Source organism: Lissotriton vulgaris, chromosome 9, assembly GCF_964263255.1.
Source record: "Lissotriton vulgaris chromosome 9, aLisVul1.2, whole genome shotgun sequence".
Classification (NCBI taxonomy): domain Eukaryota; kingdom Metazoa; phylum Chordata; class Amphibia; order Caudata; family Salamandridae; genus Lissotriton; species Lissotriton vulgaris.
In genome coordinates, this window is record NC_141697.1 from 200,923,715 (window position 1) to 200,946,620 (window position 22,906).

Below are 22,906 nucleotides of genomic sequence, written 5' to 3' on the forward strand. Positions count from 1 at the left end.
GTTGTGGGAGGTTCATAATTCTTTTTGTGTGTCTGTGTACTTGTGTTGTGTTGGGGGCCAGCCACCTCTGTGCATCAGTGTACACTGACTAATCTCAATGTCATCCTTCTGTGAGTATGACTATTCCTGTTGCCCTGCAGGGTTTGAGTATATATTGTGGTGGTCATGCTGTGACTTTGTGTCACATACATGTGTGTCTGATACCTCCTGTTCCATTATCAAATGTGTGACTATCCTAGTATGTGGCATACTGGGGGTACCTACATGATGGTGAGATTACCCCTTTGGTCATACACAACAGTGCACGTACACATGGTTGTATTGGGATTACAATGATCAATAATGTATTCATTGGCATACATATAGTGATCCACGCTGTGAAGATGGCCTCTGCAATGTCACCAGTCAAGGGAATTTTTTATGAGGTACAATGCTGCAGATCAAGGTGTGTGGGGTTTAAACTGGCTAAATGTGACTTGGCTCCTGGCAAGGCCCCTACCTCCAATGCGGACTCTCTGCACCAGCCATGCCCCGGGATTCATGTGAGGGTATGTGAAATGACAGTGCTTCTTGCAAGGCATATGATAGAGGGTGCAAAAGTAAGTCTGCTGTAAAGTCAGACCCCCATCCACAATTTGCATCACAACAGATCAGCAGACAGGATACAGGTACCACAGTGCTGTGACCTGGAGGGAGCTGTGGAAGTGAGTCAGTCTCCTGAAGTGTTTTTTTGTGGTCCCTCATGCTTGTCCTGCATGTGACTCTGGTGCACCCACACAGCAACCAATAACTGAGAGCCCACATTGCCAATCCAAACCCTATATGTTATACTTCCTGATTGGACTCAACCCACATATGGCTCAGTGGAGTTCTGTCCCCCGGCATGTGTGTTTGCACAGGCTAAGCCAACTTCCACACTCACACAATTTTGGTGTTTGTTCTGCAGTGGGTGGCTGGTCGGTTGTCTTTGTGCATCTTTCCCTATGGGGTGGAGAATGGTGAGAGTGTTAGGTACCCACCCCCCTTTTGGGTGGACAGCAGTGGAAATATTAGGCATCCATCCACCCCCTATGGGGTGGACAATGTTGGGAGTGTTAGGCATCCACCCCCTTATGGGGTGGACAACGGTGGGAGTGATAGGCATCCACCCCGCTTTGGGATGGACAATGGTGGGAGTGTTAGGCATCCACCCCACTATGGGGTGGACAGCCGTGGGAGTGTTAGGCATACACCCCCCTATGGGGGACTCATTGTCAGTGAAATTGCTCTCCATCCCTCACAGCTCCACCATTAAGTGAGACCTTCCCTTGACCCCCTGCACTCTTGAGTGTTGGTGTTCGAGACCCACCTCCACTTGCAGGTTTCACCTGCACCTCATCCCTGCTGGTCCAGTGGACCTCTGTCTCCATTCTCTCACTCCGCTTTATCTCTCCTTTTCCACTCGTTTTTTCCCCTCACTTCTATCTCCCCCTTTACTCTCCTGTCTGCGCCTGTACGTGATCCGACTGCGACCAGCAGCAGTAACCCTGGAACTTTGCACCACCAATGCTACGACCCAGTGGCACTTCACGCTCTCTCAACCCAGGCCACAAAAACAACTGCAAGATAGCATCACCATCCGACACCCATGGACCCTTCAGCTGTCACCGCTGCAGGCACACCAGCACCGCCATGACCATGACCCAGTGCAACCCGCCCGCAAGAGCACAACCGAACCCTGCAATGCATCCTCCTCAATGTCTGATCCCTCCACAAAAACGCCATCAAAACCTGGACCAACACCCCCTCGGGACCGGACTTTGCCAATGCCATTCCCCAAGGATACAATATCTCCTGGAAGGACTGCCCCACCCGCCTGAGAGGAGGAATTGCTATCATCCACAAAACCACCCTCCACCTGAGCACACTCCAAGATACATTCACTTTCAGATACTGGCCAGTCCTACCTCCACCCTCCGACCCCCTGGGACCCCGGACTTTTTGCCACCTCCATCAAGGACATCATCTCCTCGCATGCCATCGCGTCCACCAACTACACCCTACTGGGAGATCTCAACTTCCACCTCAACAACTAACTGGACCCCAGCACCACATCCCTTTTTGGATAAACTCAACAACATTGAACTCCGCCAGATCGTGATCGAACCCACGCACTCAGCAGGACATACCCTCAACCCCCTCTTCACAACAGGAAACTCCATCACCTTGGGAAAAGCAGGAAAAGCTAGAAAATATAAATGGCATTAAGGATTATTTCTATGAACATATGTGGTCTGAATAATGGAGATAAAAGGCAGAAAGTTGCTGCGATGTTAGGAATGCTTAAGTTAGAAATAGTGTGCCTGCAGGAGACACACATTGCATGAAAAGAAAAATTCCTGCTGGAACAGATGGGGTTTGAGGTTCTTGCACATACAAAACAAGAAACCAGAACATGAGGAGTTGCCATACTAGCTAAGAAAGGGTCAGCCCAACTTAAAAGAAAAAAGGAGGATCAAGAGGGAAGATGGGTTGTTGTGGAGGCAGAGACAGACGCTGGGTGTTTCACAATTGTATCAGTTTACGGCTCTAATGATGACGAACCCGGAATCTTTGAATATCTAGACACAGAACTTTCACTGTGGCCAGAGCCTATAATATGTTTTGGGGATTTCAATATCAATGGTCTGGATGGGGCGGGATTTTTGAAAGGAGGAGATCATGCAGGTCGCAAGAGGAAAACGTGTAAGGCTATACATAATATGGTGTTACATAACGCTCTGGTGGATGTGTGGGCAAAAAAGAACCCAATAGGGAAAGGGAGCACGTATTACTCAGCCACACATATAATGGTAGCAAGATTAGATTACTTCCTTATCTCAAGTTCAATTTTGAGTGGTTCCCTGTTAGAAAGGTTGCCAAGGCTAGTTTCGGATCATAATCCGCTGGTGTTAAGTCTCCCGTTGATTAATAGGGGTGTGGGTAAAAGCACCATATGGACATTTGAGAGAGGCTTATTGAGGGAGCCAGGATATACCAGGAATATGCAGGAATAGATCCCTCAATTTTGGGAGATGAATAGGAATTCAGCTTCTGCTAATATGATTTGGGATGCATTCAAGGCCGGGGTAAGGGGGGAGACTTTAGGCTATACACTGAGGAGGAGTAAGAAGGCGAAAATCAGCATGGACAATAGATTGAGGGACCTGGAGGGACTAGAAGAGCAGCTAGTTATGGCCGTAACTAAGCAAGAACCAATAGAGGGGATATTGCTGGAGATAGAACTGAACAAAGCACAGGCAGGGGAATATCTGGTGCAGAAGGCTGTGGGTAACTTTTTGTCTAAAAAGGAAAAGCGCTATGAATTTAATAAAAGAGTAGGCCACCTTCTAGCCATTCGGACTTGGCAAAACTTAGCAGCAGGGGTAATAAAGGAAATCAGAGACAGCTTAGGAAATGTAGTTCACAAACTAGAAGAAATACAGGAGGTTTTTAGGAGCTTCTATGGGAATCTCTATGAACAGATTCTAAGTAATACAGATATGGAGATTACGGACTACTTGGCAGATATACCGCATGATATATTAAGTATAGATGGGAAATAGAAATTAGACCTCCCTTTAACGTTACAAGAAGTAAGGGAGGCAGTGAACAAACTACCAGCGGGGAAGGCCATAGGACCTAACCAAATACCAGCAGAATTTTATAAGATATTTTGGGATATGCTGGGGGAAAACATGTTGGAAATCTGTAGGCAGGCACAGACAGGCAGAGCAATGCCACATTCATGGGCAGGGGCAGATATTATAGTGATTTTAAAGAAGGATAAGCCACCATTAGAGCCGGGGTCTTATAGACCAATCACTTTGTTAAATGCGGACGCAAAAATATTTTCTAAATCACTTGCACAAAGACTGAGCAAGGTGATTGAGGGGATAGTTATCACCTCTCAACATGGATTTATTCCTGAGAAAGGAACCACCCAACATACTAGGCAGATGATTACCATTCTGGACGCCGCAGGGGTCGCGGGAGACCCTGTCGCGGCCATATTTCTCAATGCCGAGAAGGCTTTCGACAGGGTCTCCTGGGACTATTTGTTGAGGGTTATGGAGTGGTTTGAGATAGGTGAGAGCTACATCAGGGCAATCCAGGCCCTCTATGAACAGCCAACAGCAAGAGTAAGAATAAACAGGAGCTACACAAAAGCAGTTCAGATAAGACGCAGGACTAGGCAGGGCTGCCCAGCCTCAGCATTGTTGTTCGCCTTATATTTGGACGCATTTTTAAGAAAACTTACAAGCAACAACAATATTTATCCGGTTAGGCTGCAAGGAACTGACTATAAGCTATTTGCTTACGCAGACGATGTGACTATCATAACACCGAGACCTGGGAGAGAGATAGTGGAAATTAAGCAAGAGGCGCTGAATTTTGGAGCGGTAGCTGGATATTCAATCAACAAAAGCAAGACTGTGCAGAATAGCTTTACAACATATCAGGATATTAGAGTGGTTCCTGAAGCCACATATCTCGGGATAAAAGTGACTACTGACTTAGATAATCTCGTAGGGCTGAACATGGAACCACTATTATCCAAAGTAAAAAGAAATACAGAAAGGATCCATAATCTCCACTTGACATTAACGGGTATGATAAACGTCATTAAAATGATCACGTTCCCGAAATTTTTGTATATTTTTAGAGCGATACCACTATTTTTTGATCAGATATGGTTCAGAAAACTAGAAGTAGTACTTAATAGATTGATATGGGCTCAAGGGAAGACCTGAAGAGCGTATCAATATATGGTACTACCTAGGGAGAAAGGGGGCTGGGGGGCCCCGGACTTTAGATTATATTATTGGGCAGCTGTCTTCCAGTACTCACAGGGGCTTTTGGGTGGAGGGGGAACCGAGCAACAAGTCGGCAGCACAGGTCTTACAAATGTATATAGGGCACTGGTGGGGGGGGCTGAGAACGGCTTGCTAAATTCGATTGACTGCCACTATTTTAAACATACTAGGTTTAAGACTCTACGAGCGGCATATAAAGTATGGAAGGCGGTGGCTAAAAAGCTTGGTATAGGCAGATACAGCTACTACACTGGCTTGTACACAAATCACTCACTCCCAGGGGAAATCTTTCGGGATATAATTATGAAGGAATGGGACAACAAGGGGATTAGGAAGATAGGGGACTTACTGGATACAGAGGGGGTGGTTGTGCAATTTCAGGAATTACAAAGGAAACATATAACAGTTTCTTTCAGTATCTGCAGATAAGAAGCTTTCTTGCAAACAAAAGAGGTGGCCTGATAGGATTTAATCACTGTAGAATAATGGATTACCTTGAAAAGAGTAACCACTGTACAATTCGCCAGCTGTATGCAGAAATGTGTTTGTTAAAAAATGATGATAGAGAAAAATATGCCAGTAAATGGTTGGAGATGGTGGGCTCTACCACGGAGGGATTACAGACTTCTATAGACTTAAGGCGAACAGTTTTGTGTTCTGCGACATTACAATCGCAGCATTATAAGAAATTGTACTCACTTTATCATACCCCGGCCAGAATTGCACAGTGGGGGGAGTCACAGGGATTACTTGCCCATGGTGTGATGCAAGAGATGCGGACATTGTACATATGTTCGCGCAATGCCCACAACTACACACACTAAAAGGGGCAATTGAGGACCCACTGGGAATTAAGATTAAATTGACAGACAAATTAATAATTCTAGGTGTCTTGGCAGGCTCAGTGGGCTACTCTAGAGAATTTTTATTTATGGTAACTGCGGTATATCGAATTGGGATTGTAAGGGCATGGCTTGACAGGATGCCCCCGTCATTTCAAACTTGGATCGCAAGGCTACTCTCTACGTATAATTTGGAGAAAGCCATATATGAAAGGAAGGGTAGAAGGGCGAGAGCACTGGGGGGAAGGCATGGCAACCAATAGATCAATGGAAAAATAGGCCAGAATAGATTGGATTGGAGAATGTATGTGTTAAAAGTGATTATAAAATTATATGCTCCTCATCAAAATATGTTTTCATGGTTTGAAAAGTACTTGTGTTTGTATGATTTTTGTCTTTTGAATTTTTTTGTGCTGTAATATGTATTGGAAAACATGGTAAAAGGGTGAAAAACTCTAATAAAAAGATTTAAAGGGAGGAAACTCTATCACATTCAGCCACACCACCGAACTCCCATGGACTGACCATTGATGCGTCCACTTCACCTTCAGAACACTCACCATCCAAAGACACCATCACCTGCTCCCATGAAGAAACTGGACCAAAATCACAGACGACCTGCTAACCTCATCACTCAGCAACTCCACCCCAACCATCATGGAAAACGACGACCCCAACACCGCAGCCTGAACCCTGAACAGATGGATCTCCGACAGCGCCAACACCATAGCCCCCTAAAGAAAAACACCCATGCCAAGAAAGTTAGATGGTACCCCACCAAACTTGGAGAGTGCAGACACACTTGCAGCCACCTCGAAAAGGCCTGGAGGAACACCAAATCCACAGAAGCCAACAACTTTAGAGCCGCCACAAACGCCCATCACCAAGTCATCAGAAAAACTAGGAAAAAAGCGATTGAAGACAGAATTACCACTCATGCACACAACAGCAAAGAACTCTTCAACATCATCAGGGAGTTCACCCAACCCACCAGCAAGTCCACCGACATCCCTCCCTCACGAGACCTCTGCGACAAACTCAGCACCTTTTTCTACCACAAAATCAAGAGCATTAACAACAACTTCGATGAAGACAACCAACACACTGACCCCTCGCCAACCACCCCGACAACCTGAAGCCAGTGAACGACAACTGGACAGCCCTCACCACCAAAGACATACTGAACACAAAGAAGTCAATCCACTCCAGCTCCCCTACGGACCCCTGCCTTACCACTATTACAACAGAGCCACCAACACCATTGGACCCATGCTCTGCCACACCATCAACTACTCCCTGGCAAACCCCTCATTCCCTGACGATTGGAAACACGCTGAGATCATACCCCTCCTGAATAAACCCTCTGCGGACCCCACCGACCTCAAAAACTACAGACCCATCTCCCTGCTACAGTTCCCAGCAAAAGTCATTGAGAAAGTCATCAACACCCAACTCGCTACATTCATCGAAGAGCACAACATCCTCAATTCCTCCCAATCCGGCATCAGAAAAAACCACAGCACTGAAACCGCCCTCCTCGCTGCAACAGATGACATCCTCATCCTACTGAACAAAGGAGAAACAGCAGCACTCATCCTCCTAGACCTCTCAGCGGCATTCGACACAGTCTCTCACCGCACCCTAATACTCAGACTGCACGACGTGGGATCCAAGAAAAGGCGCTCGACTGGAATTGCTCATTCCTCTCTGTCAGAACACAGTGGGTCAGACTCTCCACTTTTCTCACGGACCCTACACCTACCACCTGTGGAGTCTCCCAGGGGTATTCCCTCAGTCCTACACTCTTCAACGTCTACATGGCTCCGCTCTCCCCCTTGGTCAGAACCTACGGACTCAACATTGTGTCATACTCAGACAACACCCAACTCATTCTCTCCCTATCCAAGAAACCCAACACCGCCAGAGACAACTTTCGAGGAGGCATGGAGGCAATCGCTAAATGGATGAAAAACAGCTGCCTACAATAAAACACCAACAAAACGGAAGTACTCATCATGGGCCCAAACGCTGATGCCTGGAACAACACCTGGTAGCCCCCCTCCCTTGGAAGCCTGTCCACCCCCTCGGATCATGCACGCAACCTGGGGATCATCCTGGACTCAGATCTCAAAATGGAATGCCAGATCAACTCTGTCTCGTCCTCCTGCTTCCACACCCTCTGCCTCCTATGTAAGACTTTCAAATGGATCCCCCTCGAAAACAGAAAGACTGTCACCCACACCCTGGTCACTAGCAGGCTCGACTACGGCAACACTCTCTAAGCCGGAATAAACAAAAACCTCAACGCAAGCTCAGGAACATCCAAAACACCGCCGCAAGACTGGTCCTCAACCTGCCAAGACACTGCCACATCTCCCAGCACATGCACACATTCCACTGGCTCCCCATCGAGGCTAGAGTCACCTTCAAAATGCTAACCCACGCTCACAAGTCCCTCCACAACACAGGACCAGCATACCTGAACAGCTGACTCAAATTTCACGCACCCCAAAGGACTCTACGATCAGCCCAGCTCTCCTACGCCGTGGTCCCCCGCACCAGAAAGACCAAATCGGGAGGCCATTCCTTATCCTTCCGCACGGCCAGAGCCTGGAGCAACCTTCTGCTCCACCTCAGACAGAAAACATTGCTCCCCATCTTCGCAAGGACCTCAAAACCAGGCATACCCCCTCCTTGATGGTGTTGAACAAGCTACTCCCCCTCACCCCCAGCGGCTTGATAGTTGATACCCCTACGGGTGAGTAGTCGTGCTTAACAAATGCCTGATTGATTGATTGATCGATTGATTGATTGATTGATTGATTGATTGATAGGGTGGGCAACAATGGGAGTGTTAGGGCATCCACCCCCCTATGGGGTGAACAATTATGGGAGTGTTAGGTAACCACCCCACTATGGGGTGGCAACAGTGGAAGTATTCGGCATCCACCCCCCTATGGGGTGGACAACGGTGGGAGTGTTGGGCATCCACCCCCATATGGACATTAAATTGCTGGTAGTGTTAGGCATCCACCCCCCTAGGGTGAGGACAATGCTGGTAGTGTTAGGCCTTCACCAGCCCCCATTTCTCTACATTTCTGCTAGACTTCCCCCCTCCCCAATATTGACTGTGGTTTCTCACAAGCTGTGTTATACGTTGCCTTTCGTGGGGTAATAGCATTTTTGAGTGGGCTAGGGCTCTGACTCACCGTCTGTGACAAATGTGTCGGTTGGGGTTGTAGTTTCGGACATAGCATAGATTATAGGGATGACATGCACAATAGCATACATGGCTGCACTGTCTCGTTCACAGGAATGGTGTTGTGACTCGCATCAGAGCTGAAATACTCCTCTTCAGATGCTCTGACGTGCTGAAAGTGGCAACCTTTTTGGTGCATAGGAAGTGCGCATCGTATTTGGCTGGTCAGAATATGACTGGGAAATGCCTCCGTACAACTACATTCAGCGTTTACGAAGGCTTCTCATTGGGAAAATGGAGACGAAATCGGAGCGTATGCGTTGCTCGGATATTGAAGGGTTTTACGCATCGTACTTTGCCGTTTAGATGGACCATCTTCCGGGACGAGTCAATCTGAAGGTAAGGCTACGGATGGCTCATATTATACCATTTTTATATTTTGAAAATATTAAAAAAATGTCATAACAAAACACATGAAATATGTTTTAATGTAGAGTACAAAATATTATGCATGTTGTAATATTATTATTATATAGGGTTGCACAAAAGCACACAAAATATCGGCAACTGGTTAATCCTACTGTGGCTCCAAGGTTTTTAACAAGATATATCCCCCCTCCAGGCAAGCTAAATACAATAGGGTGATGAGACAGAGCTCCACGCCGCACGAGGTCATGACTGATGGTTGCAGTCACAGTGACAAAGAGTGAGTGAGAGTGACCATGCACATACTCACACAAACATGAGGGTACAGGTATGCCTGCCAAGGGCCTGATCTCGGAACACTAACAAAATAAGATTACTGGTGCAGGGTGGAGTGACAGACCGAAGCCCTGAAGAAATTGCTGTGAGTCATCCGTGGGCAATGAAACATGTTGGCTTTTACATGAGTAGACACACAGCAACGAATAAAGGTCTATTTGCTAGTGGGGTCTAGCTCAGTTTTAACTAGGCCAGATGCATCAAAAGATTCGGTGCTTTGAGACCTTCTTTCGGGTCTAAACCTGCGGTACATGATACTTGCTTTGATGTACAGGCAGGCTTCTGCACCTTAGCACTTCGTGTTCAGTTTTCTTTTCCTCTTTTTGTGCACTATTTTTGTTCGGAGTGGTGGATGCTGATGATGAGAACCTAGGCAGCAGGCGAGTAGCTTTCTGCTGGCCTCCATGGTGTTACTCCCGTGAGGCTCCACCACTCCTTTTCCTCACATTTTTTCTGTTTCTTTCTTTCCTCTTCACCAACTTGAAAGAGTTCTTCATAGGAGGGAAGGGAGAAGGGAGGGAGAGGAATATAGCGCAACTTTTTAAATCAGTTTTTGAGGATTAGACTCACCGTCTGAACAGGTCCCAGTTTGTATAAAAGCTCAATACAAGCACAGCATGAAGTAGTGAGGGCACGAAACACAAGATGTATAGTGCACTTAACAAATGTACCCAAACTTCCATCTAGTTTAATCAAAGAAGATGAGGGCTCCTTAATAAATACATCCACCCAATGGACTCGACATGTGATGCACCTGTGCGGAGGCACGCCCACCCGCCCACCGGCGCTTTACAGCAGCATCTGGTTTCCGCACCGAGGGACGCGTGCGGGACGAGCCGGACGAAGCCCGGACAAAGGGCGGCCCGTCTGTGGCCGTCCGGGGATGACAGAGGACGGGACGGGCCACACCTCTAACGCCCTCTTTGCTCCCTCTTCGCCAAGGCAACTGGGCAAGTCAAAGTTACGCAAAAGGTATAGAGCGTACTGTAACCTATATCTATTCAGGGGTGTGGGATTTAAACTTCATTTTGACTGAGGATGGGTAAGTGGAAATCCATGGAAGGAGGGGGGGCTATTGAGGCAGCCAAATGCCAGAAACGGAGCAAAAAGAATAAAGTAAAGGGAACACCAAAGCACGCTGCAATGAACTGCATTATGGATAAAATTGACAATATTATTGATGATCGCCAGGAAACCCTATCTTCTGATTTAGGATCCTCAGAGGTCGTAGAGCCAGCCAAGGATTTAGGGTGTCCAAATCCTAATCTACTAGAGGTTGGCGGTCCCATTATTACTATCCCTGAAATTTTCAGAGACAGTGCTAAATTGAGTATGACTGCTTTGAAACAACAAGGGCAAAAAGGTTACACAAAGAGGGAAAGGTTAAAGGTTCTCCCTCATGGTGAAAGTGTGGAAAATCTCCCAGTTTCACCTGTGATCGATATCAACTCAATCCAATGCTCAAACAGGTTCAAGGTACTGGCAGAGATTCAGCAGGAGTTAGAAAAAGATACCCCTAGCAGTGGAAACAACAGCTCCCCTATAGTAGTCATAAACGATGCTTGTGGCCACACAACCCCAAGAGACAGACTAGGAACTATTAGTGATTTAGTTAATCTAGTTTCACTACTAAGGGACCAGATTGAGGGTACGAAAAAATTAATAATTAATTTAGCTGTAACTACAAATAACAATTTGTGTGACCCTTGGCTTCAACCAGGGGCTTCTCACAAGACAGCTACTGCCTATCCAACTAAACTTTCTCAAGGTTCCCTCCCACTAGCAGGGAAAAGCGTTTCCACAAGTAGCAAAATATACAGGGCTGATTATGCAGAGGGGGAAGCAACAAGTGTAGGTAAGACCCCTATTTCTTCCAACAATAGGACAGACCGCTCCACGATACAAACCAAGGCAGTAAACAAGCCTAGTGTCAGGACCAGAGGACACAGAGGGGCTCCAATGGGGGGAAAGGGTCGATAGGGCCTATACTATCAAAGGAGCTAAGAATGATGGCAGGGGCACAGCACCATGGTTTCTCAACAAATTCAAAAAAAGGGCCGCCAATTTATAGCTTAGAGCACACTAGGGTCCAAGCACATGTAAAGGGAAACTATGCCACAAACACAATATTCATGACTAATGTGCCCAAGTGCAAGAGAGACCTGATTGCCCAAGGGAAGGAGTAGACTCCTTGACTAACAAGGCCATTCACTGGCTGCGGCATGTCAGAGGGTGCGATTGGTTATAAGGGACAACATAGTCAAAGCCAGGAGAATGAGCCACCCTGGGGCTACTCATGATGTTGTTGAATTAACTTTGTCTTCCGATAACCTAGCTGAAAATCTGTCCATGCTAGAATTCAGATCAAGTCCCCCTATTCTTTCGGGTATACAGCTGAGAAAGATGCTCCCCTTTCCATTCTCTCTTCCCTTAGTCAAGGATAACAGGCACAGGTCTAATCGATCTAGACTCAATTTCATTGATTGACTACCCAGAAGGGGGACGGATGAAATGACCAAAGAACACCAGGGACACAGAGATAGGGAGCACCAAGTAAATTGCAGTATGGTAGAGGGTACTGATTATGTGGGTTTGTCAGGATCTACCCCAGCAAAGGTTGAAGTACCCAGTGCTATTGGAGGGATGGGATCTGGTGTCTCTAACCCAGGGGTAGCCAGAGTCCAGAATTCCTTAAGTGTACATGGCCCAAGTGTGCAGACGCTAGCCCCCCCAGCGCTGTGGTGCAAATCTAGTAGGGCTGGGGGAAAAATAGTATCCTGGAATATAGCGGGATTGGGCTCTAGAATGCATTCACCCGAATGGGTTTCCTTTATAAATGGTTTCGATGTTTGCATTTTTCAACAGACGTGGGCCTGCGAGCCCTTGCTCCTTCTGGGTTTTTTGAATTTTTTCGTGCCAGCGCTTAAGGACCCCAAGGGCCGGCCGGAAGGGGGTTTAACCATCTGGGCCCGACAGGCACTTTTGATTGAGTGATAGAGCTCCCTACTGGCAATAACGACATCCAGTTGATCAGGCTAAACATGACTTTGGGGGATACATTAGACATCTACAATTTGTATGTAAGAGGGTCGGTGGTGGGAAATCCCAGGTTTTGGCAGCCCTGGACCATCTGATTGGTACTCAACCAAGTGAGAGCAACATACTAATTGCAGGGGACTTGAACATGACTTTTGAGCCCCTCTCAGTAGGGGACTGGTACTCTGGGGAAGATGTGGATTCTGAGTGGGGATCCCCAAACTGGACTTAAAACCGGTAAGCAGATGGACAGCAAGCATAATCCAGATGAATGCTATATGTAGTGAAAGGGGTCTCAGAGCACTGAATGGAAGAACAGCGAGTGATGGCTAAGGTAACAACACTTTCGACAATGGCCTCTCGCAAAGCAGGATTTATTATGCTATTTGCAACCTGCCAATTTGGCACAAGATGAGTTACATGAAGGTCGTTAGTAGACAGGAGAGTGATCACAACCCCCTGTGTATTACTCACCTTCTATGGGGGGGATTTGGAGGGACAAGAAATTGTTGAAGAGGCTCTAGTAGAGATCGTTCCAACGAATGACATGAGGCGGGTCAAGTGGTCCCAAATTGTGATGAAGAGCGAGGTGCTAGAGAGCATTAGTGAAGTCCTGGATAAAACTACCTCTGCTATGGAAACCATGTTGAGGATGGGAACTGAGAGTGGAAACTATCTGGAAAAGATTATTGATCTACACTGTGACTTTTTTTAATCTATAAAAGGACATTTTTATAAGGTAGTCCCCCATTCCTCAGGCAAGAATAATCGCACAAAAATAATGGGGTGGTATAACGAGGCTTGTAGGATCGCAAGATCTTCTCTGGGAATGGCAATTAAAAATAGAGACCCAATTGTCATTAGGGAAGCAAGACAGAAGTATAAGGCCAGCATGCATATGGCCAAGAAGCAATGGGACGACCAGCGCTGGCAAGACCTTAAAGCTGCCAGCATTGCCAAGGACTCCAGATTATTTTGGAGTATCATTGAAAGGGGGAAAGGAGGTCTCCCTGAACCACCGACAAATCATGTTTCACAGAACAGCAGGTTAGAATACTTTCGACCCCAATAGTCATGCCGCCCTGAGGACAAGACTAGGGAAACCGTAGAAACACTGCTATATTCTTAGTCCATCCTTTCAATAACACAGATGTAGCAGTAGCTCTTTATTCAGTCCCAAGGAGGAAGGCACCCGGACCTGATGGGGTTCCTGCTGATGTTTTTCTCTATGAGAAAACGCGATGGGGCAGATATATATTGGAGCTGGCCAATGCGGTGGTGCTCGGGGCACCAGTACCAAAGTCCTGGCAAGGGGCTGTAATAATCCCTGTGCATAAGAAAGGAGACAAAACACTTCCTGGGAATTACAGGCCCATTAGCCTAATAGATACGGTACAAAAAATGATAGGTAAAATGACCCTAGCAAAAATTATGGTCTGGGTAGAAGAAAACAATGTTTTGTCTTCCTACCAAGCAGGCTTTCGTAAGCTTATTAGCACCATAGATCAAATATTCAGGTTCACGCTACTCCACTGGAAGACAGTGCAGCTAGGGAAGAGTAGCCTCTATGCTGCTTTTATTGACCTTTGAGCAGCCTTAGATTTAGTTCGTCGGTCACAGTTGTGGAAGTGTTAGCCGAGATGGGTATGCCGCTGGAAATTCTGTCGTTAGCGATGAGATTGCACTAGTCAAACTATGCAATCACCCAGTCGGGGAGGCATGGGCAAGTCACTGCCGAAGTTCCAGTAGAGTGGGGGGTACGCCAAGGCTGTGCCATGGCCCCCACGCTCTTCTCATTGTAAATTAACGGTGTAGTGGAGCGTATGTTGTCTGGAGCCGTAGACGCTCCCACTCTGGATGGAGCGAAAACGCCAATTTTATTATTTGTAGACGACACGCTCATTATGTCCAAAACCCCTAGTGGATTACAGCGTGCCCTGAGGATTTTTGAGGGCTTTTGTGTTGATCGTGGGCTAGAAGTCAACATAACAAAGACAAAGCTCATGGTATTTAACCCACATGCCAGCTTTAAAGGGAATTTCTATATGGACGGCCAAAAGGTGGAAATGGTCTCAGACTTTGTCTACCTTGGTAACCACATAGCAAAGGGTGTAAAGTGGGGGAAGCACGGAGAAATGGCGACCCTTAAACTCCGTCAAAATGCAGGTTCTATAAGTGCTGAACATAAAAACTCTTTGACCAAACCGATCCTGCCAGCACTTCAAGTGTATGAGGCTAAAGCCCTCAGCTCGGCACTTTACGGTGCCGAGCTCTGGGGTTATGACAGCTTAGCCTCGTTAACACTTGCTGAAAATAAATTCCTGCACAATCTTACTGGCCTCCCTAAAAGCACACCCATGAAGCCATTACGCTACAAACTAAGCAGGAAAGCCATATCAGATCTGGCTAGATTACGACCCCTTTTATATTGGCGTCGCATTTGGATCACTCCAGAACTTGCTCATAATGCGCAGGGTTTTTAGGAGATAGTTAAAATCGATAAATTCCATAAGATAGGCTGGCTAAAGGAATTGTGTAGAACATTGGAGAAAATGGACATGAAGGGGTTGTGGGAGAACCCAGAGCTAGCCCAGTTCCCGTCTAAAGACATTCTAAAAGCAAAGTACTGGGAAATGGTAGCCCGACGGAATTGGAATGATGCAGACCACTCCTCCATGGAAAGCCACTTTTTGGAAGTAAAAGTTTTCCCTTCCCTGGAGCCCTATTGGGACATAATAACTAAGCCTGAGGACAGGCTTAGTTATTATTATTCCAGCTTAGAGTGGGGTTGCTCCCAATTAGATCGCTAACAGGATGATTGGGCAGAAGCTAATTCCAATGTTTGTCCAGCTTGTAATAGTGAAATCAAGACTATTTCCCATCTTCTTTATGTTTGTGAGGGCTATTCAATCCCCCGACGAGTTTGGCTAAGGGCGATGGGTAAACAGCTTGGCACGAGAGAGAGCAAGGTGGCCTTAAGAATAATCTGCGCCAGCACTCTGCCGGTTATTTCTGTGGCGGTTGCCAAATTCTTGGGGTGGTCATGGTCCATCAGAAAGAAATTCTTATTGTGAATGTAGGTCTGTTGAGATCAAACTAGGCATCCTCCCCCCTAGCCAATAGGAATGCTTTGACCAACTATTTTGGGTACTTATTGGTTTTATCATTGTCATTCTGTCTGTTTTTATTAATGATTTTAATATTTGTGAATGAAAGATGCTTTATTCTTTTAAAACTTCCTTGTGTAACTACTTTTTCTTCTTTTTGTAAATGCATTTTACTATGGGCCACACTGGTTTTTAAATGTACTATGCTTTTATGAGTTTTTACCTCGATTAAAGCAAATTTGACTGACTGACTGACTGGCTTAGAAAGAGGCATTAGGGCAGCCAATGGTAGAACTATCTCAGATAGACATGGGGCCACCGCATACAATAATGGTTATCATTCAAGTCAAATTGATTACCTCCTAATTGATCTAAAACTATGGCCTGCCCTTGACAAAATGGCTATAATAGAGAGAGTTGAGAGTGACCACAACCCACAGAGTTCTACATTTGAATTTGTGAAATTAAATTAGGCAATAAACCCCTCTGATTTGACATCCATTAGAGATGTGTTAAGTTCTAATGATATGCAATGAGTTAAGCGGTCAAAGTTAGTGGAAAAAACAGATAATTGTCCACCATTACCAGAGATGTTGAGCACGTGTCAGGAGAAATGGAGGCGTCTGATGCCATAATAACTACTCATAACATATGACTTGATGAAATACAAACCTATTTCTTTAGACCCTATAAGGATAATTGAAAGAAGATACAGCACCATTGGTTAAATAACGAATTTAAGCAAGCATTCAGGCTTCTAGCGGAAGCCATTAGATTGAAATAATTGAGCACTATACAGAAAGCAGAGAAGCTCTATAAGAAAGCGCAGAAGAGCGCTAAAAAGGATTGGGAGGAAAACAGATTGCAAGATCTTAAATTGAAGTGCACCAGAAATAATCTCCAATATTTTTGGAATCTAGTAAGTTGGTGTAGGGGTGGACAATCTCTACCTAAGCAAAACCATGCAGCCCCAGATGCTTAGGTCACACACTTTGCTAAACAATATTACAACAACGATGAACATGAATTTGAGCCCTTTGTTATTCCTCCAGATAAAATTGAACTGGTTTTCGAGCTAGCAGAAGAACAATTAAGGGGGGAGAGCACCTGGCATTGACAGTATCCCACTTGATGTTTTTTTTGCATGACAAGGAAGAAAGGGCCAGGTACATTATGTTGCTAGGAAACGCTATTGCCCACAGTGTTTCTATTCTTGACTCTTGGAGGGGTGCGGAGATCATGCCGATATACAAAGAGGGAAATAGGTATCTAGCAGTAATCTATAGGCCTATACGTCTCATAGATTCAATTCAAAAGGTAGTAGCTCACCTAGTCCTGGCAAAGGTCCAGTATTGGATTGATTCCAATGATATCCTAACCCCTTTTCCGGCAGGTTTTTTATAGCACACGTCAATACAATAGACCAACCTTTCTGCTTTATGATACTATACTGACGGACTGTCATTATATGTAAGGGCAGAATGTATACTGCTTTTGTAGACCTCAAATCATCTTTCCACTAAGTCGCACATAAAAAGCTACGGTTGGTTCTCCAGGAACTGGGAATGCCTATAGACTTATACTCTCTTATTGTTCAATTACATGAGAATAATTTTGCACTAATTCATTGAGGCTCACAGGGTAATAGAACTTATCACTTCCCAGTAGAAAAGGGAGTTCGCCAAGTGTGTGTAATGGCCCCAACACTGTTTTCCCTATTTATACAATGTGTTTTCTCAATTTTTAGCTACATTTCATACAGACACTCTGGTCTTATCAGGCACAAAGATTTCGATCCTAATGTTTTCTAGACAATACAGCTATCATCTCAAAAACTCCTAGCTGGTTACAGCCTGTGCTATCCAGATTTAAAGATTTCTGCAAGATACTAGGGCTAGAAAGCAACACAATCAAAACTAAATGTATTGCTCTGAATCAACACCGATCATACACTTGTGGAATAACCTTGGATGGGGAGCCCCTAGAAAAGGTAGATGCATTTATATATCTAGAAATCATACTAGAAAAAAAATTAGCTGGAGGCCTCACATTGAAATTATGGCATTGGAACAACGCCAGCAAGCTGGTGCATCAAATATCTAATATCAAGCATCTTTAATGAAGACAGTTAGTCCGGTATTGCAGATATAGAATGCAAAAGTGGTGAGCTTGCTCCTACATAGGTCAGAATTAAGGGGTTTTAAGAAAATGTCTCAGCTTGCTACAGTAGAGAATAGGTTTCTCCGATTAATTACTAGCTTACTGAAATTTACTCCTGTGACACTTTTGCTTACTGACCCAGGAAGGAAATCACAGGTAGACACTGCTAGACTATTCCCTATATTATATTGGCATAGAATTTGGTCTACACCCGAACTGGCCACCTGTGCTAAGGCCCTTAGGCATGTCATTGAGGCTGACTGGTCACATAAAATCGGCTGGCTATGTGACATCAAAGGTGTTTTGACCAACATGGGAATCTGAAACCTATACAGCATTCTGTTTTCCACCAAAGAAGTAATGAAGGGGTGTTAGTGGGAAATGGCTGGCTAAAATACTATCAGAACATGTGACAGCACTACTTTTACAGGGAGATTTTAAGAATTGAAACCTTTCCCAAGCTTTGAACTCTACTGGGACACAATTTCAAAGCCCTTTGATCAGGAATGTTATTTTCAATTCCTAGCGGGCTCTCTCGCATTAAAACTTTTTACTACTAAATGGTCCTCACCTGATGACAATAAATGCCCCCATTGCATAGAATATATTGAAACCTATCCCCACATGCTATTTGTCTGTCCAACCTTGGCTCTTACAGATCTTCAAGAACCTAGGTACCAGACGCTGCAATGTTGCTCTGAGAATATTGTGTACAAATCCCTCTCCTCGTTATGCAATTCCTGTCACAAAATTTTTAAGATGGATGTGGATCATAAGATCAAAATTGTAGTCTTCTCTAGTGAAACACTAAGGAAACAATACTGGAACTGAATTGAAGTCATCGTGAAATCTGTCTCATTCTACGATGTGGAACCTGTATATTATCCTCTTGTTTAGGTCCAGGTCCATTATCTTACTGCTTCTACTTGCTTGTATTTATCCATTTCACTGTTTTTATGATATGTATTCTCCTTTATTGTATCATGATAAGCTGATGTTCTATTCTTATTTGCACATGTATGAATGATATATTTATTTCATTTTTATGTAACACTGCTTTTTATGATGAAATAAAGCTGATTGATGATGATGATGATGATTAATATTATATAGCGTATAATTTTTAGCACACATGCTAAAAAAACATTTTCATAATGTGTTCAATGAGGAATAGTCTATTTTTTTAGTTTAATTAGGAGACCATTTTTTTCAGTATTTTTTGTCTATCGGTGTTGTTTTTGGGTCATTTCTGAAGGGAGAAGCACATGGTTGGAAGCTGCATCGCATCGGTTAAGGTAAGTTTATTTTAATTACTTTTTTAAGTGAATTTAAGAGTAGGGTGAAGGTAGTTAGGTACTGTTTAGGGGTTGTCTGTTGTCTTTTTGTTGTTGTTGTGTTAGGGTTTGTTTTAGAGTGTTACATTTATGTAGAGTAGTCTGCATTAAGTAGTCGGAAGTAAGTTCTTGTTTATTTTATACTATTATTATTGTATGTTTGTGTGGGAGGGATTTTGTGTTGTTTTTGTGTTCATGTTCTGTTGGTTCCATACTTGGTGTTGAAAGAAGGTTTCATTTTTTGAATGTGTATTGATTTCAAGTAAACTAATAATTATTTTACATTTTCTTTATATTTCATGTTTCCGTGGAGTGTTTCTTTTTTAAATGTATTTTTATTTTTTTATGGTTCTATGCTACGGATATTGTGTTGCATAGTTATATTTTTCCAAGTGATGGATTTTTGACAACTTCGATTTTTTTTCCTTGCTTTGTGGATAAAATTCTTCAGCTACAAAATTGTAAGTAGTTTTGAAATATTTATAGTGGGTGGGAAATGTTAGTTATATATTTGTCATTGTTAATTATTTTTAATTAAGTGTTTATATTTGTTTTCTATATAGGTAGGATTGTTATATATTTTGTTATTTGATGTGCTTTTAGATGATATCTATATATTTAGATATTTTTAAAATAGTATTGTTGTGTCCAATTTTTATATGAATATATTATTTGACATTATATTTATATCTTAAACATAGGAGGCAAGATGGCGGCAGCGTTCTAGACTGCTGCGAGACGCTCCACTGACCAGTGCCTATTTTTGATGATTTGAGAGATGCCTGCTGTTTTTTCGGAGAAAAATAAAAACGGAAAAAACACCAAACCTGATGCGGGGCTAACAGAACGAGCAAAAGCCTGGATACAAGGAAAATACAATTAAAAAAACGTTCAGCTTACTTTTCTGACTGTTGTGAACTGGATGGAGGGGCTCGGACTCTATACTGAAGACCCAGTCGATGTAACTGCGGTCTTGGCGTTATGCTCTCGCTTATCCTTTCTCTCTTCACTCATTGGATTTGCAGTGCTGAGATTCGCTAGACATACCCAGTTTGGTAAAACCGCCACCTGTAACATCGCTAGTAATCTGCAAACTAGCACTGTGGCTGTAATTGATTCTACCTACTCCCCCAGTGCTGACTCTGTGCCTCGAGTCAGTAGCGAGGAAATGGCTCCCAAGAACGCTGCTGCAGTGGCCGCTGCCGCTTCTAAGACCCGAGCGGCGAAGCAGGCTCTCCAAGATCGAGAGCTAGCATTGAAGCGAGGTGGTGTGCTGAGTTCCGAGGAAACTCCTGGCCCTGACATCGTCCAAGCCCCAGCCCCGGTGAAGCAAACCAAATCCTCTAGGCAACTGCCGTCTACAACCGGACCGGGTCCCTCGGTTGTTGACCTTCTACGGAAAACGCCCGCTGCTCTTCCCTCTCTCACTCCCACTCACCTGTTAACAACTGCAGCGCCGACTGCGGCGGATCTGCCCATGGCGGTGGGCCCCTCCCCTGGACTGGAGACTGTGGGAGAGGCCGGGGGAGTGCTGCCAGAAGGTGGTGCTCTCACTCATGACCAAGAGGGGGAGCCGACTGGGAAGCTTGATGCTGCATTGGCAAGTGGAAACCTGATCACTTCAGGAATGAACAAGATTAATCACCCGCAGGCTCTCGGAGAACAGATGACTTTGGATTCTGAAGGTATTGATTTACAGACCTCAGCTCATGTTTTGCCTTTTCCTACCCCTACCCCAGTGGCTATTGTGTCTGTGTCTGTGCCTCCCGTGAGCTTGGATTTGGAAGATCCTAACTCATCGCTGCCTCTAATAAACACACTGATAGTGCTTAATGAACCTGAAGCTGAAGCAGTTGCGCAACCTATGATGCATAGCATGGAGCATAGCATGAGGTGTCCGGATCCTAGGGGGAAGGCTTGCAAGGCTCGCAAGGATCGTACTATACCTGACTCGCTGGACACTGATAGAGACCCGTCCGACTTTTACTCAATATCCGAGGGTCTTGAAGATCTCAGGTGGTCACAGGACTCAGACTTAGAATCAGAGATTGACACTGGCTCTGATACCAATGCAACGGAAAGTTACCATGATCCAGCCCAGGGCGAATCCAGGGGGGGGGGGGGGTAGGAGAACTGTGTGGAGGAAGAAAAGGAGCCACCATGGTGCGTCAGGACTAGTATGGGATTACTCTCCAGCACCAGCCCTTAATCCTCAGGAGCATGCTTCCATATCTCATCCTGAGTTATCTGTCTCTACAGACCAGCAAAGTGCTACATTGACTACTATAATGGATACAGTTCTCCAGGCCATCGCCTCCTATCGGGAGCAGACCTCGAGGGATGGTCGTAGGGCACAACTAGCTCTACACAAGGTACAGGGTGTAGTTCGAAAACTTTCAAAATCTGTTGCGGCTTCTAATGTAAGAATGACGGAGATGGAAGATCATATAGTGACCAACGAAGCAGAAGCCACAGTCACTCAGGAGCGGGTGGAAGCCTACAAGGCGGAACTACAGGATGTCAGATGGAAGTTGGAGGACATCGAAAATCGCCTTTGGCGCAACAATCTCCGCGTCCTCGGAATTCCTGAAAAAAGTAAGGGCGAGGATATACATACATTCATTGTTCAGCTATTTAAAGACACACTTCCTGAGCTTGCGTCTTGGAATTGGGATTTGGAAGTCCAACAAGTTCATAGAATTCCATTTACCTTGAAGGCCTCTTCACCGCGGGGGAGATACCCGCGTGCAGTCTTGGTATACTTCGGAAACTTTCTTCTCCGCCAGACCATTGTGGACAAAGTGAAACCCGAAGCTCAGCGTAGCAGAGACTCTATTTCTTACTTTGTCAGGCCTGATTTTTGCCATACTACCGTGGAGAGGAGATGGCGCCTTCGCCAGCTGATCAAACCCTTTCTGGAAAAAAAGGCCCAGGTGTATCTCAATAACCCTGCTAAACTGAAGGTTATTTATAATGGCCAGGTTAAATTCTTCATTTCAGAAATAAAAGCTAAGGAATTTTTAGATAGTCTGACCTGAGCTTTGACATCATGCTAACATTTGAGTAATTGAATATCTAGAATATGTTGAGACTGAGCACGGATGAAGTGGTCACAGTGAACTAGGGATGGCTATAGGTCAGTAGAGAGTCCGCCTGAAGTATTTTATAGGCTAACATTCTTTTTGTCTTGGTTGGCTATCTGGTAGTTATCTATCCGGCATACTTCTTTGTAGAAGAGGAGCCTTGGTCATGGAAGAAGTATATGAGACTTTATAGCTACAGTTATATATACAGATATAATCTTGACAATCACGATAATAGGTCTGTGGATGCTAAAATAGCCACCTCACTCTGTTATTTATCTTCTTTTGTGGCACCCCCTTATTTTTGGGTCTTTTTCCCTGTCTCATGCATTATATTCTCTTCTTTCTGAATTTTTCTTCGATTTTTTCTCTATTCCATCTCTGATTTATTACTTTTGCACTTTTTCAATTCTATGGGTTTTTGAGCATATAAGTTCATTGTTAGTGGTACTGGTCAGGGAACGTCTCACCATCACCACAGACTCTTTCAGAGTCTAAATGCTTTGATGGTTGGTGTGCAGGGGGAGGGGGGGGGTAGAGGGAGGGGA